The following is a 19,157-nucleotide window of genomic DNA, read 5'->3' as shown; positions in this document are numbered from 1 at the left end:
GGATAGGATTTATAAGCATTTGGAAAACCATGACCGAGTAGGGAGAGCTAGCATAGCTTTGTGTGGGGCAAGTTGTGTCTTACATGTATTTAAGATGAGAGGGATGAGTTCAAAGGAGATGTGAGGGGTAAGGTTTTTTACACAAAGAGTGGGGTGCTCCTGGGCTGGTGGTAGGAGCAGATACATTACCAATTTTTAAGACACCTTTAGAAAAACACATGATTGTGGAGATTATGGAAGGATATGGACATTGTGTAGACAAAAGGGATGAGTTTAGTTGGTCATTTGATTACTGATTTAATTGGTTTGACAGAACATTGTGGGCCGAATGATCTGTTCCTCTGCTGCACTCTTCTATGATCTATGTTTCATTGTTCCAAGTTTTTTGTGACCAGTGTCTTATAAATCTTTAGCATTACATCCTTGCTTTTATATTCCAGTCCTTTCAAGATGCATGCTAACATAGAACTTGCCTTCCTTACCACAGACTCAACCTGCAAATTCACCTTTAGGATCCCTGCGTAAGGACTCCCAAATCCCTTTGCACCTCTGATTTCTGAATTTGCTCCCTGTTTAGAAAATAGTCTATGACTTTACTCCTTCTATGAAAGTACACAGCCCTATACTTACCCACACTATAGTCTATGTGCCTGTTCTTTGTCCACTCTCCTAATCTGACTTTCTGCAGGATACCTTTTTCCTCAACACTACCTGTCCTTCCAATTAGCTTTGTATTGCCTACAAACTTGGCCACAAAGCCATTAATTCCTTCAAACCAATCACTGGCATATAGCATGAATAGAATCAACAGACCATTGACCCCTGTGGAAGACCACGTCACTGACAGACAGCAACCAATGAGGCAGCCCTCACACCTGCTGGATGTCTACTGTAGGATGCTACTGGACTGACACTGGCTCTGGAATCACTTTTGCAGAAAACACCTGGCATCTTCCACCCTGATTCTGATGTTCGGATGACCCTCATTGCAACAGTGCTCAGCTGTAGCGGCGAGTCTTCAGGAATGCAGAGAGTTATGTTTTCCTGTCAGAGTCCAGTCCTTTGGGTAATGTTTTCTTTGGAAATTGTCTGGCAGTTTGACCTCCATGAGATGAAGTCATCATTCTCCTTAGAAATGTGGCATTGACCTTCAAGAAATTTTAATGGTGATGCACAGCCATCTGATCGTTCAGCAAGTGTAAACCTTTCCTGTTACTGAAAAGACACAGGTAATTGAAGTGAGCACCTGTTGGCCCATATATGCAGTTACTGCTGCCTTCACTTGTGGAAAAACCCATTGGCTCTTGAAATGAAGATAGGTGAAACCGTCCGTCCATACCGGCTGATGTGTCTGGTGGAAACAAATTGGGTGACGTGGCAGAGATCAGGTGCAACCCTTCGGGAAGATCTGGTAGTGAGTAAGCTGATTGTCAATGCAACCTTGACCTTCATGGAGCGGCAAAGGCACGTGAGCGTGACAAGAGATTTGCTGGTGATTCCTCTGTGTTCAATTCCATATACAATTCTTCAGCAAATGAATGTATGCATGGGCTGATAAGCATGGGATTGCATGGAGCCATTGGAGAGTCAATTGTGGGAGCAAGATTGGAAAAAGCGAGAGCGACCAGTCGAGACATTCTACATGCCGGAGGTTGCTCAGATCCATTCTCAAGTCAATTATGGGAGAAAAGGTTTGAAAAAGTGAGTGGCGCAAGACGAGAAATTCTGTATGACCGAGACTGCGGGGTGATTATGCACTTGACAAAGGCCAATAACAAGAAGTCAGATGTATGCGAAGGGTCACTACGGGAACGGCCATTGTGTCACTGGGACAGTGTTACAGTGGAAGATTTGTAGCTTGGCTCAAAGAGGCTTTAGCAAAAAGAGGCGAAGCGTAAGGTAAGTTTCTGGTAAGCTCCTTTCTTTCTTTGTCTAGCTAGCGTAGAGAGAATGTGTCCAGTTTCAGTGGGTCCTCATGTCAGATGTGGGAATTCTGGACGAAGAGTAGTCTCTCTGGAAACAGCAATTGCAAGAAATGCATCCAACTGCAGCTCCTTACAGACTGTTTTAGGGAACTAGAGCTGCATTTGGGTGACCTACAGCTCATATGGGAGAATGAGGAGGAGATAGTTAAGAACTACAGAGAGGTATCACTCCTAAGTTGCAGGGGCAGGTAGCTGGGTGACTGTCAGGAGAGGGAAAGGGAACAGACAGACATTATTATGTAGAGTACCTGTGTGCTGTTCCCCTCAATAAGAAGCATACCCCTTAGGATACTGTTGATGGGGGAGGAGGAGCTCCCTTATGGGGGCATGTCACAGGGTTGAGGTTACTGAGCCAGAAGGGAAGTGGGGAGAAGAGGAGTGCCACATTCAGAGGGGATTCTACACTTAGGCAAGCAGACAGGCGATTAAATGGATGTGAAAGAGACACCCAGATGGAATTTTGTTTCCCAGTTGACAAGGTCAGTGATGTTTCAGATCAGTCCACAGCATTCTATAGATGGAGGGTGGGCGGACGGAAGTTGTGACGCATATTGGTTCCCACAACATATAGGTAAGAAAATGGATGAGGTCCTGAAGAGGGAATGTTGTGATTTAGAAAGTAAGCTGAAAAGCAGGACCTCAAGGGTAGTGATCTCTGAAGTGCTGCATGTGCTTTGCGCCAGTAAGGGTAAGAATAGGATGATTTGGCAGATCAATGCATGGCTGAGGACATGGTGCGGGGGCGGTGTGTCTATTTTAATACTCAGCAAAAAGGGTAAAGAACTTCAAGCATGAATCAGTACAAAGAAATATGACTTTCTGGCCATTACAGAGACAGGCCTGTCGCAAGGGCAGGTACAGCTGGTGGATGTTTTAGCATTTATATATTTCAATAGGGATATGGAGGGAGGTGAAAGAGGTGTGGAAGTGTCATTGTTAATCAAGGGTAGCATCACAGCTGCAGAAAAAGAGAGTAACATGAAGGTACTGTCTACCTAGTGTAGGTGGAAATCAGAAGCAGGAAAGGAGCAATTACTCTATTGGAATACTCAGTTGAACTCACCACCCCCACCCCAATCCCCATTTGCAACAGAGACACTGAGGAACAGATCGGAATGCAATATTTGAAAGGTGTAGAAATACTAGTGATATTTTCATGCGGTTCTTCAACTTTCCTAATATTCATTGGTACCTCCTTAGTTAAAAGTTTTAGATGGGGTGGAATTTGTTAGGCGTGTCCAGGAAGCACTCCTGACACAATATGTAGACAGACTGACGAGAGAAAGACCACACTATATGCGGTGCTAGGCAGAGTGTTGGTTCTCTTGAAGAGCATAAAGGTGGAGATGCCCCAGTGCCTGATGGGATATACAACAGGTTATGGAGGAGGAAAGAGATGACATTACTGGGGCCTTGACCAATATCTTCATGTCCTCTCTTGCCACAGGAAAGGCCCTGGAGGACTAGTGAGTAGCTAAGTTTGTGTTCTATTTCAACAAGAGAACAAGGGGTAATCCTGGTAACTATAGACAGATGAGTCTCACATCAATGGTAAGGAAGGTAGCGGCCAGAATTCATAGGGATAGGATTTATAAGCATTTGGAAAACCATGACCGAGTAGGGAGAGCTAGCATAGCTTTGTGTGGGGCAAGTTGTGTCTTACATGTATTTAAGATGAGAGGGATGAGTTCAAAGGAGATGTGAGGGGTAAGGTTTTTTACACAAAGAGTGGGGTGCTCCTGGGCTGGTGGTAGGAGCAGATACATTACCAATTTTTAAGACACCTTTAGAAAAACACATGATTGTGGAGATTATGGAAGGATATGGACATTGTGTAGACAAAAGGGATGAGTTTAGTTGGTCATTTGATTACTGATTTAATTGGTTTGACAGAACATTGTGGGCCGAATGATCTGTTCCTCTGCTGCACTCTTCTATGATCTATGTTTCATTGTTCCAAGTTTTTTGTGACCAGTGTCTTATAAATCTTTAGCATTACATCCTTGCTTTTATATTCCAGTCCTTTCAAGATGCATGCTAACATAGAACTTGCCTTCCTTACCACAGACTCAACCTGCAAATTCACCTTTAGGATCCCTGCGTAAGGACTCCCAAATCCCTTTGCACCTCTGATTTCTGAATTTGCTCCCTGTTTAGAAAATAGTCTATGACTTTACTCCTTCTATGAAAGTACACAGCCCTATACTTACCCACACTATAGTCTATGTGCCTGTTCTTTGTCCACTCTCCTAATCTGACTTTCTGCAGGATACCTTTTTCCTCAACACTACCTGTCCTTCCAATTAGCTTTGTATTGCCTACAAACTTGGCCACAAAGCCATTAATTCCTTCAAACCAATCACTGGCATATAGCATGAATAGAATCAACAGACCATTGACCCCTGTGGAAGACCACGTCACTGACAGACAGCAACCAATGAGGCAGCCCTCACACCTGCTGGATGTCTACTGTAGGATGCTACTGGACTGACACTGGCTCTGGAATCACTTTTGCAGAAAACACCTGGCATCTTCCACCCTGATTCTGATGTTCGGATGACCCTCATTGCAACGGTGCTCAGCTGTAGCGGCGAGTCTTCAGGAATGCAGAGAGTTATGTTTTCCTGTCAGAGTCCAGTCCTTTGGGTAATGTTTTCTTTGGAAATTGTCTGGCAGTTTGACCTCCAAGAGATGAAGTCATCATTCTCCTTAGAAATGTGGCATTGACCTTCAAGAAATTTTAATGGTGATGCACAGCCATCTGATCGTTCAGCAAGTGTAAACCTTTCCTGTTACTGAAAAGACACAGGTAATTGAAGTGAGCACCTGTTGGCCCATATATGCAGTTACTGCTGCCTTCACTTGTGGAAAAACCCATTGGCTCCTGAAATGAAGATAGGTGAAACCGTCCATCCATACCTGCTGATGTCTCTGGTGGAAACAAATTGGGGTGACGTAGCAGAGATCAGGTGCAACCCTTCGGGAAGATCTGGTGGTGAGTAAGCTGATTGTCAATGCAACCTTGACCTTCATGGAGTGGCAAAGGCACGTGAGCGTGACAAGAGATTTGCTGGTGATTCCTCTGTGTTCAATTCCATATACAACTCTTCAGCAAATGAATGTATGCATGGGCTGATAAGCATGGGATCACAAGGAGCTATTGACAAGTCAATTGTGGGAGCAAGATTGGAAAAAGAGAGCATGGCCAGTTGGGACTTTCTGCATACCATGAATTGTGAGGAATCATTAGCAAATCAATTTTGGAAGAAAGATTTGAAAAAGTGAGCAGGACCAATTGAAACATGCTGCACGTCTGAGATTGCAAGGAGCCATTAGCAATCTGTTGTGGAAGTGAGATGTGAAAAAGCATGTGACGTCGGTTTGGACATTCTGCACACCTGAGATCACAGGGTGGTTATGCACTTATCATGGGCCAATAAAAATGACTCAGGTGTAAGCAAAGCAATAATTGTGGGATTGGCCATTATGTGAGTAGGCCACTGTTAGAGTGGAGGATTTGAGGCTTGGCTCAAAGAGGCTTTGGCGAGAATAGGCAAAAGGTAAGGTAAGTTTCTGGTAAGTTTCTTTCTTTCTTTGTATATTAGTGCATAGCTAGCATAGTGAGAAAGTGTCCAGTGTCAGTGAAGGGTACTTCATGTTGGATGTGGGAATTCTGGGTGAACTGCAGTCTCCCTGAGAACTACATTTGAATGAGGTACTTCTAGCTGCAGCTCCTTACAGACTGTGTTAGGGAACTGGAGCTGCATTTGGGTGACCTACAGCTCCTATGAGAGAATGAGGAGATAGTTAAGATCTATGGAGAGGTATCACTCCTAAGTTGCAGGAGGCAGGTAGCTGGGTTATTGTCAGGAGAGAGAAAGGGAATAGGCAGGTTGTGCTAAATACTCCTGTGCTGTTCTATTCAGTAACAAGTATACCAGTTTGGATATCTTTGTGAGGGACGGGGAGCCACCTAACGGGGGAAAGCTGTGGTGTCCAGGTCTCTGGTGCTGAGTCTAGCTCTGCGGCTCAGAAGGGGAGCGGGGAGAAAAGGAGTGCAGTGCTGAGAGGGGATTTTATACTTAGGTGAGCAGACAGTCAATTCTATGGACATGAAAGAGACCCCTATATGGTATGTTCCTTCCCAGTTGCCAGGGTCAGCAATATTTCAGATTAGCCACAGCATTCTAAATACGGAAAGTGAGTAGCCAGAAGTTGTGGTATATATTGGTACCCACAACATATAGGTAGGAAAAGGAATGAGGTCAGGAAGAGAGAGTCCGGAGTTAAGAAGTAAGCTAAAAAGCAGGACCTCAAGGGTAGTAATCTCTGAAGTGCTGCATGTGCTATGTGCTAGTGAGGTTAAGAGTAGGATGATTTGGCAGATAAATGCATGGCTGAGGAACTGTGTAGGGATCAGAGTTTCATATTTTTGGAAGATTGGTATCTCTTCTGGGGAGGATATGACCTATGCAAAAAGGACAAGTTACACCTGAACATGAGAGGGACTAAATACCACTACAGGGAGGTTTGCTGGAGCTGTTGGTGAGGATTTAAACTAGTTTGGCAGAGGGATGGATGCCAGAGGATGGGGCAGTTGGTGTGCAGGTAGATGCAGCATGTAGAGAGACTGAGAAAGACAGGCATTCTATGGGGTAAAATTACAATATATGGGATTGGGTGAAGTGTGTCTATTTTAATGCTATCAGCAACAAGGGTAAAGAACTTAGAGCATGGATCAGTACATGGAACTATGATGTTTTGGCCATTACAGAGTCAGACCTGTCACAAGGGCAGGAGTGGCTGGTGGATGTATCAGGTTTTAGGTGTGACAAAATTGACAGGAAGGGAGGTAAAAGAAGTGGGGAAGTGGCATTGCTAATCAAGGATAGTATCGCAGGTGCATAAAGGAAGGGTGGTGTGAAGACACTGTCTACTGAGACACTGTGGGTGCAAGTCTGAAACAGTAAAAGAAGCAAGGACTCATTTTTTAATGTTCAATAGACCCTCCTAACAGCTACAAAGATACTGAGGATTAGATCAGGAGTCAGATTTTGGAAAGGTACAGAAAAGAACAGGGCTGTTGTTAAGGGGAACTTAAACTTCTCTGATATTGATTGGCATTTGCTGAGTCAAATGGTTTAGATGGGGTGGAATTTGTTAGATGTGTCCAGGAAGCACTCCTGACACAATATGTAGACAGGCCAATGAGATTAGAGGCCACACTATATCTGGTGCAAGGCCTGAAGGGATATTCAACAGGTTATTGAGAGAGGCAGGAGATGAGATTACTGGGACTTTGATTAAAACATTTGTGTCCTCTCTACCTGCAGGCAAGATTCCAGAGGACTTTCGAGTAGCTAATGTTGTTACCATAGTCAATAAGTGAACCAGGGAAATTCCTGAACACCATATTCCGGCGAGTTGCACGTCAGATAGGGAAGTTACTGATGAGAATTTGTAGGGGTAGGAATTAAGAGCATTTTGCAAACCATGGCTGATTTAGGGAGAACCAATATAGCTTTGTGCAGGACAAGTTGTGTCTTGCTAACTTGACTGAGCTTTTTGAGGAGATGATAAGGGTAGATCTGTGAATGTTATCGACATGGATTTTATTAAGGTGTTTGACAACGTCCCTCATGGGAGGCTGATGCAGAAGTTTAAGGTGCATGGGATTGATGGTGAATTGGCTGTTTGGATTCAGAACTGTCTTGCCTGTTGAAAACAGACGGTAGTGATTGAAAGGACCAGTTCTAGCTGGAGGTTTGTGATTAGTGATGTTCTGTGGGGATCAGTACTGGGACCTCTACTGTTTGTGATGTATTGTACATAAATGGCAATACTTAAAATGTAGATGGGTGGGTTAGTAAGTTTGAAGATTCTGATACTGGTGTGCATGCTTTTGAGGTGAGAGAGGGTGAGTTTAAAGGAGATGTGAGGGGTAAGGTTTTTACACAGAGAGTGAGGTGTGTCTGGGGTGGTGGTAGAAGCAGATACACTATGGACTTTTACGGACTTATGGAAGTGGAAGAATATGGGCATTGTGTAGGCAGAAGTGATTAATTTCTCAATATGAATGCTAACATTGAATTGGCCTTCCTTATCACAGACTCAACCTGCAACTTCACCTTTAGGATCCTGCATGAGGACTCCCAAGTCCCTTTGCACTTCTGATTGATGAATTTGCACACCGTTTAAAAATAGTCTACGCCTTTACTTCTTCTACCAACGTGCATGACCCTAGACTTAAAAACACGATATTCCATGTGCCACTCCTTTGCCCGTTCTCCTAATCTGTCTAAGTTCTTCTGCGGACTCCCTTGTTCCCGATGACTACCCATCCTTCCACCGAGCAAACATGGCCACAAAACCATCAATCCCTTCATCCAAATCACTGGTACATAAGGTGAAAAGAAGCAGTCCTAATACTGACACCTATGGAACACCACATGTCACTGGCAGCCAACCAGGAAAGTCCCCACTTCTTGTTCTGACACTGGATACACTCTGTCATTGGCTCAGTTGGGCAGCATATACCGAACAAATGAGGCAGCCCTCACACCTGCTGGATGTCTACTGTAGGATGCTACTGGACTGACACTGGCTCTGGAATCACTTTTGCAGAAAACACCTGGCATCTTCCACCCTGATTCTGATGTTCGGATGACCCTCATTGCAACGGTGCTCAGCTGTAGCGGCGAGTCTTCAGGAATGCAGAGAGTTATGTTTTCCTGTCAGAGTCCAGTCCTTTGGGTAATGTTTTCTTTGGAAATTGTCTGGCAGTTTGACCTCCAAGAGATGAAGTCATCATTCTCCTTAGAAATGTGGCATTGACCTTCAAGAAATTTTAATGGTGATGCACAGCCATCTGATCGTTCAGCAAGTGTAAACCTTTCATGTTACTGAAAAGACACAGGTAATTGAAGTTGATTGTCAATGCCACCTTGACCTTCATGGAGTGGCAAAGGCACGTGAGCGTGATAAGAGATTTGCTGGTGATTCCACTGTGTTCAATTCCATATACAACTCTTCAGCAAATGAATGTATGCATGGGCTGATAAGGAAGAGAGATCATGTGGAGCCATCGGAGAGTCAATTGTGGGAGTGAGATTTGAAAAACTGAATGGAGCCAGTTGGGACATAATGCATGTCTGAGATCACGTGGAGCCATGGGTGAATCATCTCTGGAAGCAAGAATGGAAAAAGCAAGAGAGGCCATTTGGGACATTCTGCATGTCCTGAGATTGCTCGGAGCCATGAGCAAGTTAATTGTGGGTGAAAAATTTGAAAAAGCAAGCTCGCCCAATTGGAGCATTGTGTACAGCAGAGATTGCAAGAAGCAATTGGCAAGAAGTCATGGAAACAAGATTAGATAAAACAAATGGGGCCAGTTGGGACATTCTGCTTGGGATGATCATGCACTTGACAAGGGGCAATAAAAAGGAGCCAGGTGTAAGCAAGGTGGTCTTTGTGGGAGTGGCCATCGTGTGAGTGTTAGAGTGGAGGATTTGAGGCTTGTCTCAAAGAAGCTTTGGTGGAAAGGCAAAGGATAAGGTAAGTTACTGGTAAGCTCCTGTATTACTTTGTCTATTAGTGCCTAGCTAGTGGAGTTAGAATGTGTCCAGTGTCAGTGATGGGTTCTTCACGTTGCATGCAGGAAATCTGGGCAAACTGCAGTCTCCCCGGGAACTCCACTTATGTTATATGCACCAGCTGCAGCTCCTTACAGACAGTGTTAAGGAACTGGAGCTGCAGTTGGATGAGCTACAGCTCAAATGGAAGAATGAGGAGGAGGTAGTTAAGGCCTACAGAGAGGTATTCACCTCTAAGTTGCAGGAGGCAGGTAACTGGGTGATTGTCTCAAGAAGGAAAAGGAACAAGCAGACAGTGCAGAGTACCCTTGTACTCTGTTCCTTTCAGTAACAAATATAGCACTGTTCATACTGCTGGGGAGTGTGTGGGAGGGACCTTTTGGGGGAAAGCAGCAGCATCCAGATCTCTGAGATTGAGTCTGAATCTGTGGCTTAGAAGGGAAGTGGGGAGAATGGCTGATGGGTGTTCTGGAGTTTAGATTTTTCAAAGGGGACAGAGGGTTCCAAAAGAGGTGGGGAAGTGGCACTTGTTTAATCATGGATAATATCACAGCTGCAGAAAGGGAAGATGTCATTCAGGGATTGTCTACTGGGTCAGTCTGTGTGGAAATCAGTAACAGGAAAGTAGCAATCAATCTCTTGAAATATCGAATAGACAGTGAAGAACAGATCAGGAGGCAGGGTTTGGAAAGATGCAGATATAACAGGGCTATTGGCATGGGGGACTTCAATTTCCCAAATATTGATTGGTACCTCCTTAGTGCAAAGGTTTGGTTGATGTGGAATTTGTTAGGTGTGTCCAGGAAGCATTTCTGACACAATATGTAGACAAGCAAATAAGATTAGACATCACACTATATCTGGTGCTAGGCAGAGGGCTGGTTCTCATGAAGATCGTTAAGGTGGGGCTGTCCCCAGTGCCTGATGGGATATACAACAGGTTTTTGAGAGAGGGAGGAGTTGAGATTACTGGGGCTTTGACCAAAACTTTTGTGTCCTCTCTACCTGCAGGCAAGATCCCAGAGGACCTTTGAGTAGCTAATGTTATTACCTTAATAAGTGAATCAGATAATCCTGAACACCAGAGCTGGTGAATCACACATCAGAGATAGGGAAGTTAATGGAGAGAATTTGTACGGATGTGATTCATGTGCATTTGGAAAACCATGGTCAAATTAAGGAGAGCCAATATGGCTTTGTGCGGGGCATGTTGAGTCCTACTAACTTAATAGATTTTTTTGTTGAGGTGATTAGGGTGGTTGATGAAGGTAGAGGTGAGGATATTATCGACATGGATTTTATTAAGGTGTTTGATAACGTTCCTCATAGGAGGCTGATGCAGAAGTTTAAGATGCATGGGATTGATGGTGAATTGACTGTTTGGATTCAGAACTGGCTTGACTATTGAAAAGAGAGGGCAGTGGTTGAAAGGACCAATTCTAGCTGGAGGTCTGTGATTAGAGGTGTTCCTCAGGGATTAGAACTGGGACCTCTACTTTTTGTGCTGTACTGTAGGTAAATGACAAGAATGAAAATGGAGATGGGAGGGTTAGTAAGTTTGAAATGTCTCATACTGGTGGACATGCGTCTTATGTGAGGGGGTTAAGTTCAAAGGAGATGTGAGGAGTAAGGTTTTTACAGAGAGTGGTGTGTGCTTGGGGTAGTGATAGAGGTAGATACATTAGACTTCTAAGAGATATTTCGACAAGCACATGAGAATGAGAAATGGGAGGATACAGACATTGTGTGAACATAGAACATAGAATAGTACAGCACATTACAGGCCCTTCGGCCCACAATATTGTGTCGACCCTCAGACCCTGCCTCCCATATAACCCCCCACCTTAAATTCCTCCATATACCTGTCTAGTAGTCTCTTAAACTTCACTAGTGTATCTGCCTCCACCACTGACTCAGGCAGTGCATTCCACGCACCAACCACTCTCTGAGTGAAAAACCTTCCTCTAATATCCCCCTTGAACTTCCCTCCCCTTACCTTAAAGCCATGTCCTCTTGTACTGAGCAGTGGTGCCCTGGGGAAGAGGTGCTGGCTGTCCACTCTGTCTATTCCTCTTAATATCTTGTACACCTCTGTCATGTCTCCTCTCATCCTCCTTCTCTCCAAAGAGTAAAGCCCTAGCTCCCCTAATCTCTGATCATAATCCATACTCTCTAAACCAGGCAGCATCCTGGTAAATCTCCTCTGTGCCCTTTCCAATGCTTCCACATCCTTCTTACAGTGAGGCAACCAGAACTGGACACAGTACTCCAAGTGTGGCCTAACCAGAATTTTATAGAGCTGCATCATTACCCCGCGACTCTTAAACTCTATCCCTCGACTTATGAAAGCTAACACCCCATAAGCTTTCTTAACTACTCTATGTACCTGTGAGGCAACTTTCAGGGATCTGTGGACATGTACCCCCAGATCCCTCTGCTCCTCCACATTCCTGTTACTGCTGTCTTCACTTGTCGAAAAACCCAATTGTCAGTGTCGCCACCTGCAATCAAGATAAATGAAACAATCCTTCCATATCTGCTGATGTCTCTGGTGGAAGCAAATTGGATGACATGGCAAAGATCAGATGCAGCCCTTCGGGAAGATCTGGTGGTGAGTAACTTGATTATCAATGCAACCTTGATCTTTATGTAGTGGCCCATGCATGTAAGCGTGGCAAGAGTTTTGCTGGTGATTGCAATGTGTTCAATTTCATTTGCAACTCTGCAGCAAGGTCTGACATGACATGGTTGATGAGCATGCAATCACCTGGAGCCATTGGAGTGTCAGTTGAGAGTGAGATTGGAGAAGCAAATGGGGCCACTTGTGACATTCTGCATGTCTGAGATTGTGAGGAGCTGTTAGCAAGTCAACTGTGGGAGCAGGATTTGAAAAAGCGAGTGGGGCCAGTCGGGTGAATTTTGAGTGCCTGAGATTGGAAGGAGCTGTTGGTGAGTCAATTGTGAGAGCGAGATTTGAAAGAGGGAGCAGAGCCAATCGGAATATTCTGAATGCCCATGGACACAGATTATTAGGCACTTAGTAAGGGCCAATAAAAAGAAATCAGGTGTAAATGGAGCAGTCATTCTGGGAGTGTTAAGAGTGGAGGATTTGAGGCTTCATTCAAAGAGTGAGGAAGCAAAGGGTAAGGTGAGTTTCTTTTAAGTTCCTTTCTTTTTTAAAAATCTTTTAGTGCCTAGCTAGTGTAGTGAGAATGTATCCAAGGTCAGTGATGGGTTCGTCATGTGGGAACTCTGGTTGAACTGCAGTCTCCCTAAGAACTATATTTGCATAATGTGCACCAGCTGCAGCTCCTTACAGACTGTGTTAGGGAAATATGGCTGCAGTTTGCTGACCTACAGCTCATATGGAAGAATGAGGAGGAGATAAGTTATGATCGACTGTGAGGTAATCTACTAAGTTGCAGGGGCAGGTTACTGGGTGACTTCAGGAGAGGGAATGGGAATAGGCAGACAGTGCAGAGTACCCCTGTGCTGTTCCCCTCTGCAACAGGTATAGCACTTTGCATATTATTGGTGGGGGAGGGAGAGCTACCTAACAAGGGAAAGTTGCAGAACCCAGGTCACTGAGTCAGAAGGGAAGTGGGGAGAGGAGAAGTACAGTGTTAAAGAGAGGATTTTACACTTAGGCAAGCAAAGAAGAAAAAAAAGGGTAAATAAATAAATAAGGGATGGGGCAAGAAGGGGAGGGGGGTATTAACAGAAGTTAGAGAAATCAATGTTCATGCCACCAGGTTAGAGGTTACCTAGACGGAATATAAGGTGTTGTTCCTCCAACCTGAGTGTGGCTTCATCTTGACAGTAGAGGAGGCCATGGATAGACATATCAGAATGGGAATGGGATGTGGAATTAAAATGTGTGGCCACTGGGAGATCCTGCTTTCTCTGGTGGACAGCGAAACAGTCTCCCAGTCTGTGTCAGGTCTCACCAATGTATAGAAGGCCATTTATTTATTTTTTTCCCTTTTTTCTCTTTCTCTGTCCCTCTCCTTTTTCCGTGATTATTCTTGGTAAATTCTACAGAATGGTTTGCCATTGGGCACTGCTATTGGGCAGTGTCTTTACAATACTCTACAGAGATTGTCTGCCTGTCATCAGTGGTCAGATAACCAGGACTTGTGATGTGCACCGGCTGCTCATACGATCACCACCACCTGCTCCCATGGCTTCATATGATCCTGATCGGTGGGGGGTGGGGCTAAGCAGGTGCTAGACCTTTCCCAAGGATGATTTGCAGGCTAGTGGAGGGTAGGAGTGCCTTACACCTCCTTTGGTACAGACGTATCTACACCCTGCCACCCAATGAGTGGTATAGATAGGGTAAATGCAATCAGGCTTTTTCCACTAAGGTTAGGTGAAGCATTGGTTAAGGGTGAAATGTTTAAGGGGAACATAAAATGGAATCTCTTCACTCAGAAGGTGGTGAGATTGTGGAATGATCTGCTAGCGGAAGTGCTGGATGCAGGTTTGAATTCAACATTAAGAAAAGATTGGATAAGTACATGGATTGGAGGGATATAGACGGTTATGGTCCAGGTGCAGGTTGATGGGACTAGGCAAAATAATAGTTTGGCTTCAGATGAGCTGAAGGGCTTGTTTCTGTGCTGTGGTGCTCTATGAGTCAATACTATCCCCAATTACAATCATATTTCTCTTCCAACCCTCTTGATTGGCTCCCTGAACCACGGTGTCACAGCTTGGTTGCTCAACATTACTACAGCCCCAACTCTCATCCTCACAGGCAGCAACAATCTCAGACCTGTTGGGCAAGATCAAGGGCTAAGGCTCCTTCAGCTCTATCTATTGGATCTCCCTATGGGCCTCAGTTGCATTTACACCCTCTTGTCCTTAGTCACAGAACAAATTTGTAGTAGTTAATCAGCTGGGTGCGACTGCCTTCTAAAACACATTGTACAGGTAACTCTCGACCTCCTTGATGCATCATAGCATTTGAACCTCAGATTCCAGGTTATCAACTGTGAGCCTAAGTTCCTCAAGCAGTTAACACTTGCTACAGATGTGATCACCAGGAACCGCAATGATGTCAATCAGCCCCCACATCATGCAGCTACAACACATCAACTGATTTTTTTTTTTAACCAACAGAGCCACTCCACCCCTTTGCCTACCTGCCCGTCCTTTTGATTCAATGTGTGTCCATGGATGTTAAGCTCCCAAGGGTGATCTTCTTGCAGCTATGACTCAGTGATGACCCTTTGACAAGGTTCCGCATGGAAGGTTAGTTAGGAAGGTTCAATCGTTAAGTATTAATATTGAAGTAGTAAAATGGATTCAACTGTGGCTGGATATGAGATGCCAGAGAGTAGTGGTGGATAACTGTTTGTCAGGTTGCAGGCTGGTGATTAGTGGTGTGCCTCAGGGATCAGTACTGGGTCCAATGTTGTTTGTCATATACATTAATGATCTGGATGATGGGGTGGTAAATTGGATTAGTAAGTATGCAGATGATACTAAGATAGGTGGTGTTGTGGATAATGAAGTAGATTTTCAAAGTTTGCAGAGAGATTTAGGCCAGTTAGAAGAGTGAGCTGAACGATGGCAGATGGAGTTTAATGCTGATAAGTGTGAGGTGCTACATTTTGGTAGGAATAATCAAAATAGGACATACATTGTAAATGGTAGGGCATTGAGGAATGCAGTAGAACAGAGTGATCTAGGAATAATGGTGCATAGTTCCCTGAAGGTGGAATCTCATGTGGATAGGGTGGTGAAGTAAGCTTTTGGTATGCTGGCCTTTATAAATCAGAGCATTGAGTATAGGAGTTGGGATGTAATGTTAAAATTGTACAAGGCATTGGTAAGGCCAAATTTGGAGTATTGTCTACAGTTCTGGTCACCGAAATATAGGAAAGATGTCAACAAAATAGAGAGAGTACAGAGGAGATTTACTAGAATGTTACCTGGGTTTCAGCACCTAAGTTACAGAGAAAGGTTGAACAAGTTAGGTCTTTATTCTTTGGAGCGTAGAAGGTTGAGGGGGGACTTGATAGAGGTATTTAAAATTATGAGGGGGATAGATGACGCTGATAGGCTTTTTCCATTGAGAGTAGGGGAGATTCAAACAAGAGGACATGAGTTGAGATTTAGAGGGCAAAAGTTTAGGGGTAACACGAGGGGGAATTTCTTTACTCAGAGAGTGGTAGCTGTGTGAATGAGCTTCCAGTAGAAGTGGTAGAGGCAGGTTTGATATTGTCACTTAAAGTAAAATTGGATAGATATAAGGACAGGAAAGGAATGGAGGGTTATGGGCTGAGTGCAGGTCAGTGGGACTAGGTGAGAGTAAGCGTTCGGCACGGACTAGAAGGGCCGAGATGGCCTGTTTTCATGCTGTAATTGTTATATGGTTAAATGAAGCCCATAATATCATATCTACCATTTCTAAACTGAGCTACAAGATCATCTACTGCATTTTGTTTACAGTGTGCATTCAAATATAACAACTTCAGTTCTATATTCATCTACCTTTTGTCTCCATGTTATTGGAAGTTAAATTCTTATCCCTTCCTAAACTTTTAATCGTTTTTTTATTCTGGAGACTTTCATAACCTCTCCTCCACTCTCCTTCCCTTTTTCTTTATCAATATTTTTCCAAGGTGTTGAACTCAACTCCTGCTATTTAGTTTAATGCTCTATCCACAGCCCTAGTTATATGCTTCATTGGGGTCCTGGTCCCATTATGGTTCAGGTGGAGCCTACCCCATTGGAACAGTTCCCTTCTTCCCCTATACTGGTGCCAATGTCCCATGAATTCAAAGCCACTTCTCCCACACAACCTTGGAGACACACATTTAGTTCTCTGATGCCTTGTGCCATTTTGCATGTGGCTCAGTTAGCAATTGAGGGATAACTACTTTTTTGGTTCTGTGTTTTATTATATATAAATTAAACCCTTGCCTGTTCACCGGTTCTTACTTGCTACTCTCCTATACCTATGGCCTTTCAAGCCAAAGGCTCAAAGGCTCATATCTTAGACTCATCCACTGGCTCACTCACACAATGGCCAATCCAAAATGGTTTTGGCAAGAGGAGGCAATGCCTCAATTCTCCACTGTAACACTGGCCCACTCCAACAATGGCCGCTCCCACAATGGCTATTCCACTTAAACTTCACTTCTTTTTATTGCCTGAAATGAAACAGACATGAAGAGGTGGGAACGTAAGAGAGGAGGGTGAGTGTTATTGATTCAGAAGAACATCAATATTTAGGATATCCTTGGGGAATCATCCAGTGAGGCTACATTGATGAAACTAAGAAACATGGGAGTGGTCACTTTGATGGGATTGTATTATAGGCACACCACAACAGATATCAGCAAATGGAATCGTGACCTCTTGAGATGTAGGAGTACTCTTAAGAGGGAAATCAAGAGGGCAAAATGAAGTTGTGAAATATATCTGGTACATAAGGTAAAAGAGCATCCAAATAGATTTTACAAGAATATTAAGAGCAAAGCAGTAACTAGGGAGTGTCAGAACAGTACAGCAAAGAAATAAGCGTTTCAGCCCAAATGGCCCATGCTGACCACAGCATCATCTCTGTTAGTGTCAGTTGCCACATTTGGCCCATAATCCTCCCAGCTCTCCCCCTCCATGTACCTATCCAAATGCCTCTAAATGTTCCATTTGTGCTTGCCTCTAATACTTCCTCTGGCAGCTTACTACCCTCAGGTACTCACTATCCTCTGTGTAAAGAAGTTACCTCTCAGGTCTCTCTTAAATCTCTTCTATTGTGTTTTGTAACTAAAAAAAATAAAATAAATCAAAGTGATCTAACTTTCTTTACTTTAAGCAAGGCGCGCATGTATCACGTGGTAGCACGATGATGTATATGCAATTCACTTGTTTATAAATACATTATAACCAGCAATGAATTACTTAAATGAGCAAGAATGCTTAATCAAACACTATATTTACAACATTATGCAAATATTACTGAAATTTAAATACAGAAATCTCCCTTCTTAGCTTATTTCTGTGCCCTCTAGCTTTGGACTCCCCAACCCTGGGGAAAAGATGATGTCCACCCTGTCCATATCCTTCATGATTTCATAAACTTCTATCTGGTCATCCCTCATTCTTATCGGCCTGTCTATATATTGTGTCAGGAATTTTCCTGGGCAGACCTAACAAATTCCACCCCATCTAAACCTTTTGCACTAAGGAGATGCCAATCAATATTAGGGACTTCATTTCTTACATACTTCACATACATGAGAAGTAAAAATATTTACGTTACATCTCCGTCTAAATGTGCAATGATAGTAATTTATAATAAATAGAACAGTCAATATAACATAGAAATACACTCAAATCAGTGTAGGTTAATCAGTCTGATGGCCTAGTGATAGAAGCTGTCACGGAGCCTGTTGGTCCTGGCTTTTATGCTGTGGTACTGTTTCCCAGATGGTAGCAGCTGGAATAGATTGTAGTTGGGGTGACTTGGGTCCTCAATGATCCTACGGGCCCTTTTTACACACCTGTCCTTGTAAATATCCTGAATAGTGGTGAGTTCACATCTACAGATGTGCTGGGCTGTCCGCATCACTCTCTGCAGAGTCCTGCGATTAAGGGAGGTACAGTTCCCATACCAGTCAGTGATGCAGCCAGTCGGGATGCTCTCAATTGTTCCCCTTTAGAAAGTTCTTAGGATTTGGGGGCCTATACCAAACTTCCTCAACCGTCTGAGGTGAAAGAGGTGCTGTTGTGTCTTTTTCACCGCACAGCTGGTGTTTACAGTCCACGTGAGGTCCTCGGTGATGTGGATGCTGAGGAACTTAAAGTTGTTTACCCTCTGAACCCCAGATCCATTGATGCCAATAGGGTTTAGCCCGTCTCCATTCCTCTGTCAATAGGGGTTAGCCCAGGCATGGGCAAACTACGGCCCGCGGGCCATATGCGGCCCGTTAAGCTTTTTAATTCGGCCCGCAGAACTTGATGAAATTATATTAATAAACCTTGTTAACACCTCAGATCCATCCTGAGAATCGCCACAACAAAACTAAATCCAGACTTTGATGCGCTGGCTAAAAAGGGAGACCAACAATACTGTTCCCACTGAAATTAAAAATAAGTTTCTTCGTTGTGTTATGTAAAAAATGCATTTGAAAATATTTTTTTCAATAAGCCTTACATGTTACATGTCATTTCTGTTAAGTGATGGACATGAGTAGTGCGCAGGTGCACGTACGTTCTCAAAATAAAAAATGCGCTCCAGATCAAATAACGCGCTCCGCATACTGGCGCGCTGTCACTGTTCTGTCCTTCTGCTGGTCGTTGTTGAGTTTTGGCACAGGGGACAATTGAATAAGAAGGAGCAGGACAAGTAGACCTGCATCTCCTACCGTTTTTGAAATAAAGACAGTCAGGAGGAGAGTGATGATGATAATATCTTGAAGGATAACAGAATTTTCAGTGCTTTAAAATAATAACTGTTACTATTAAAAAAAGCTGTATTTTATTCATTTAATTTTCAGTGTTTTAAAAGTCATTTCAATAAATAGCTAAATACCATGGGACTTCAAAGACAGATATTTTGTTGTAA

At 43.7% G+C, this 19,157-nt stretch overlaps 1 long non-coding RNA gene across 1 annotated transcript in view; it reads left to right on the top strand.

Annotated features, from left to right (window-relative positions):
* Nucleotides 1–2,792: 2,792 nt before the first annotated feature.
* The window catches only part of LOC140741158 (uncharacterized), a 42,570-nt gene continuing 26,205 nt past the window's right edge, over nt 2,793–19,157 (top strand). The window contains exon 1 of the long non-coding RNA XR_012102013.1: nt 2,793–12,188. This is a non-coding gene — a long non-coding RNA (uncharacterized lncRNA). The remainder of the gene's footprint in view (nt 12,189–19,157) is intronic.

The sequence above is a fragment of the Hemitrygon akajei genome, chromosome 18, assembly GCF_048418815.1.
Source record: "Hemitrygon akajei chromosome 18, sHemAka1.3, whole genome shotgun sequence".
Classification (NCBI taxonomy): domain Eukaryota; kingdom Metazoa; phylum Chordata; class Chondrichthyes; order Myliobatiformes; family Dasyatidae; genus Hemitrygon; species Hemitrygon akajei.
Note: the sequence above shows the minus strand (reverse complement) of the source record. Positions and strands in the feature narration are given on the sequence as shown.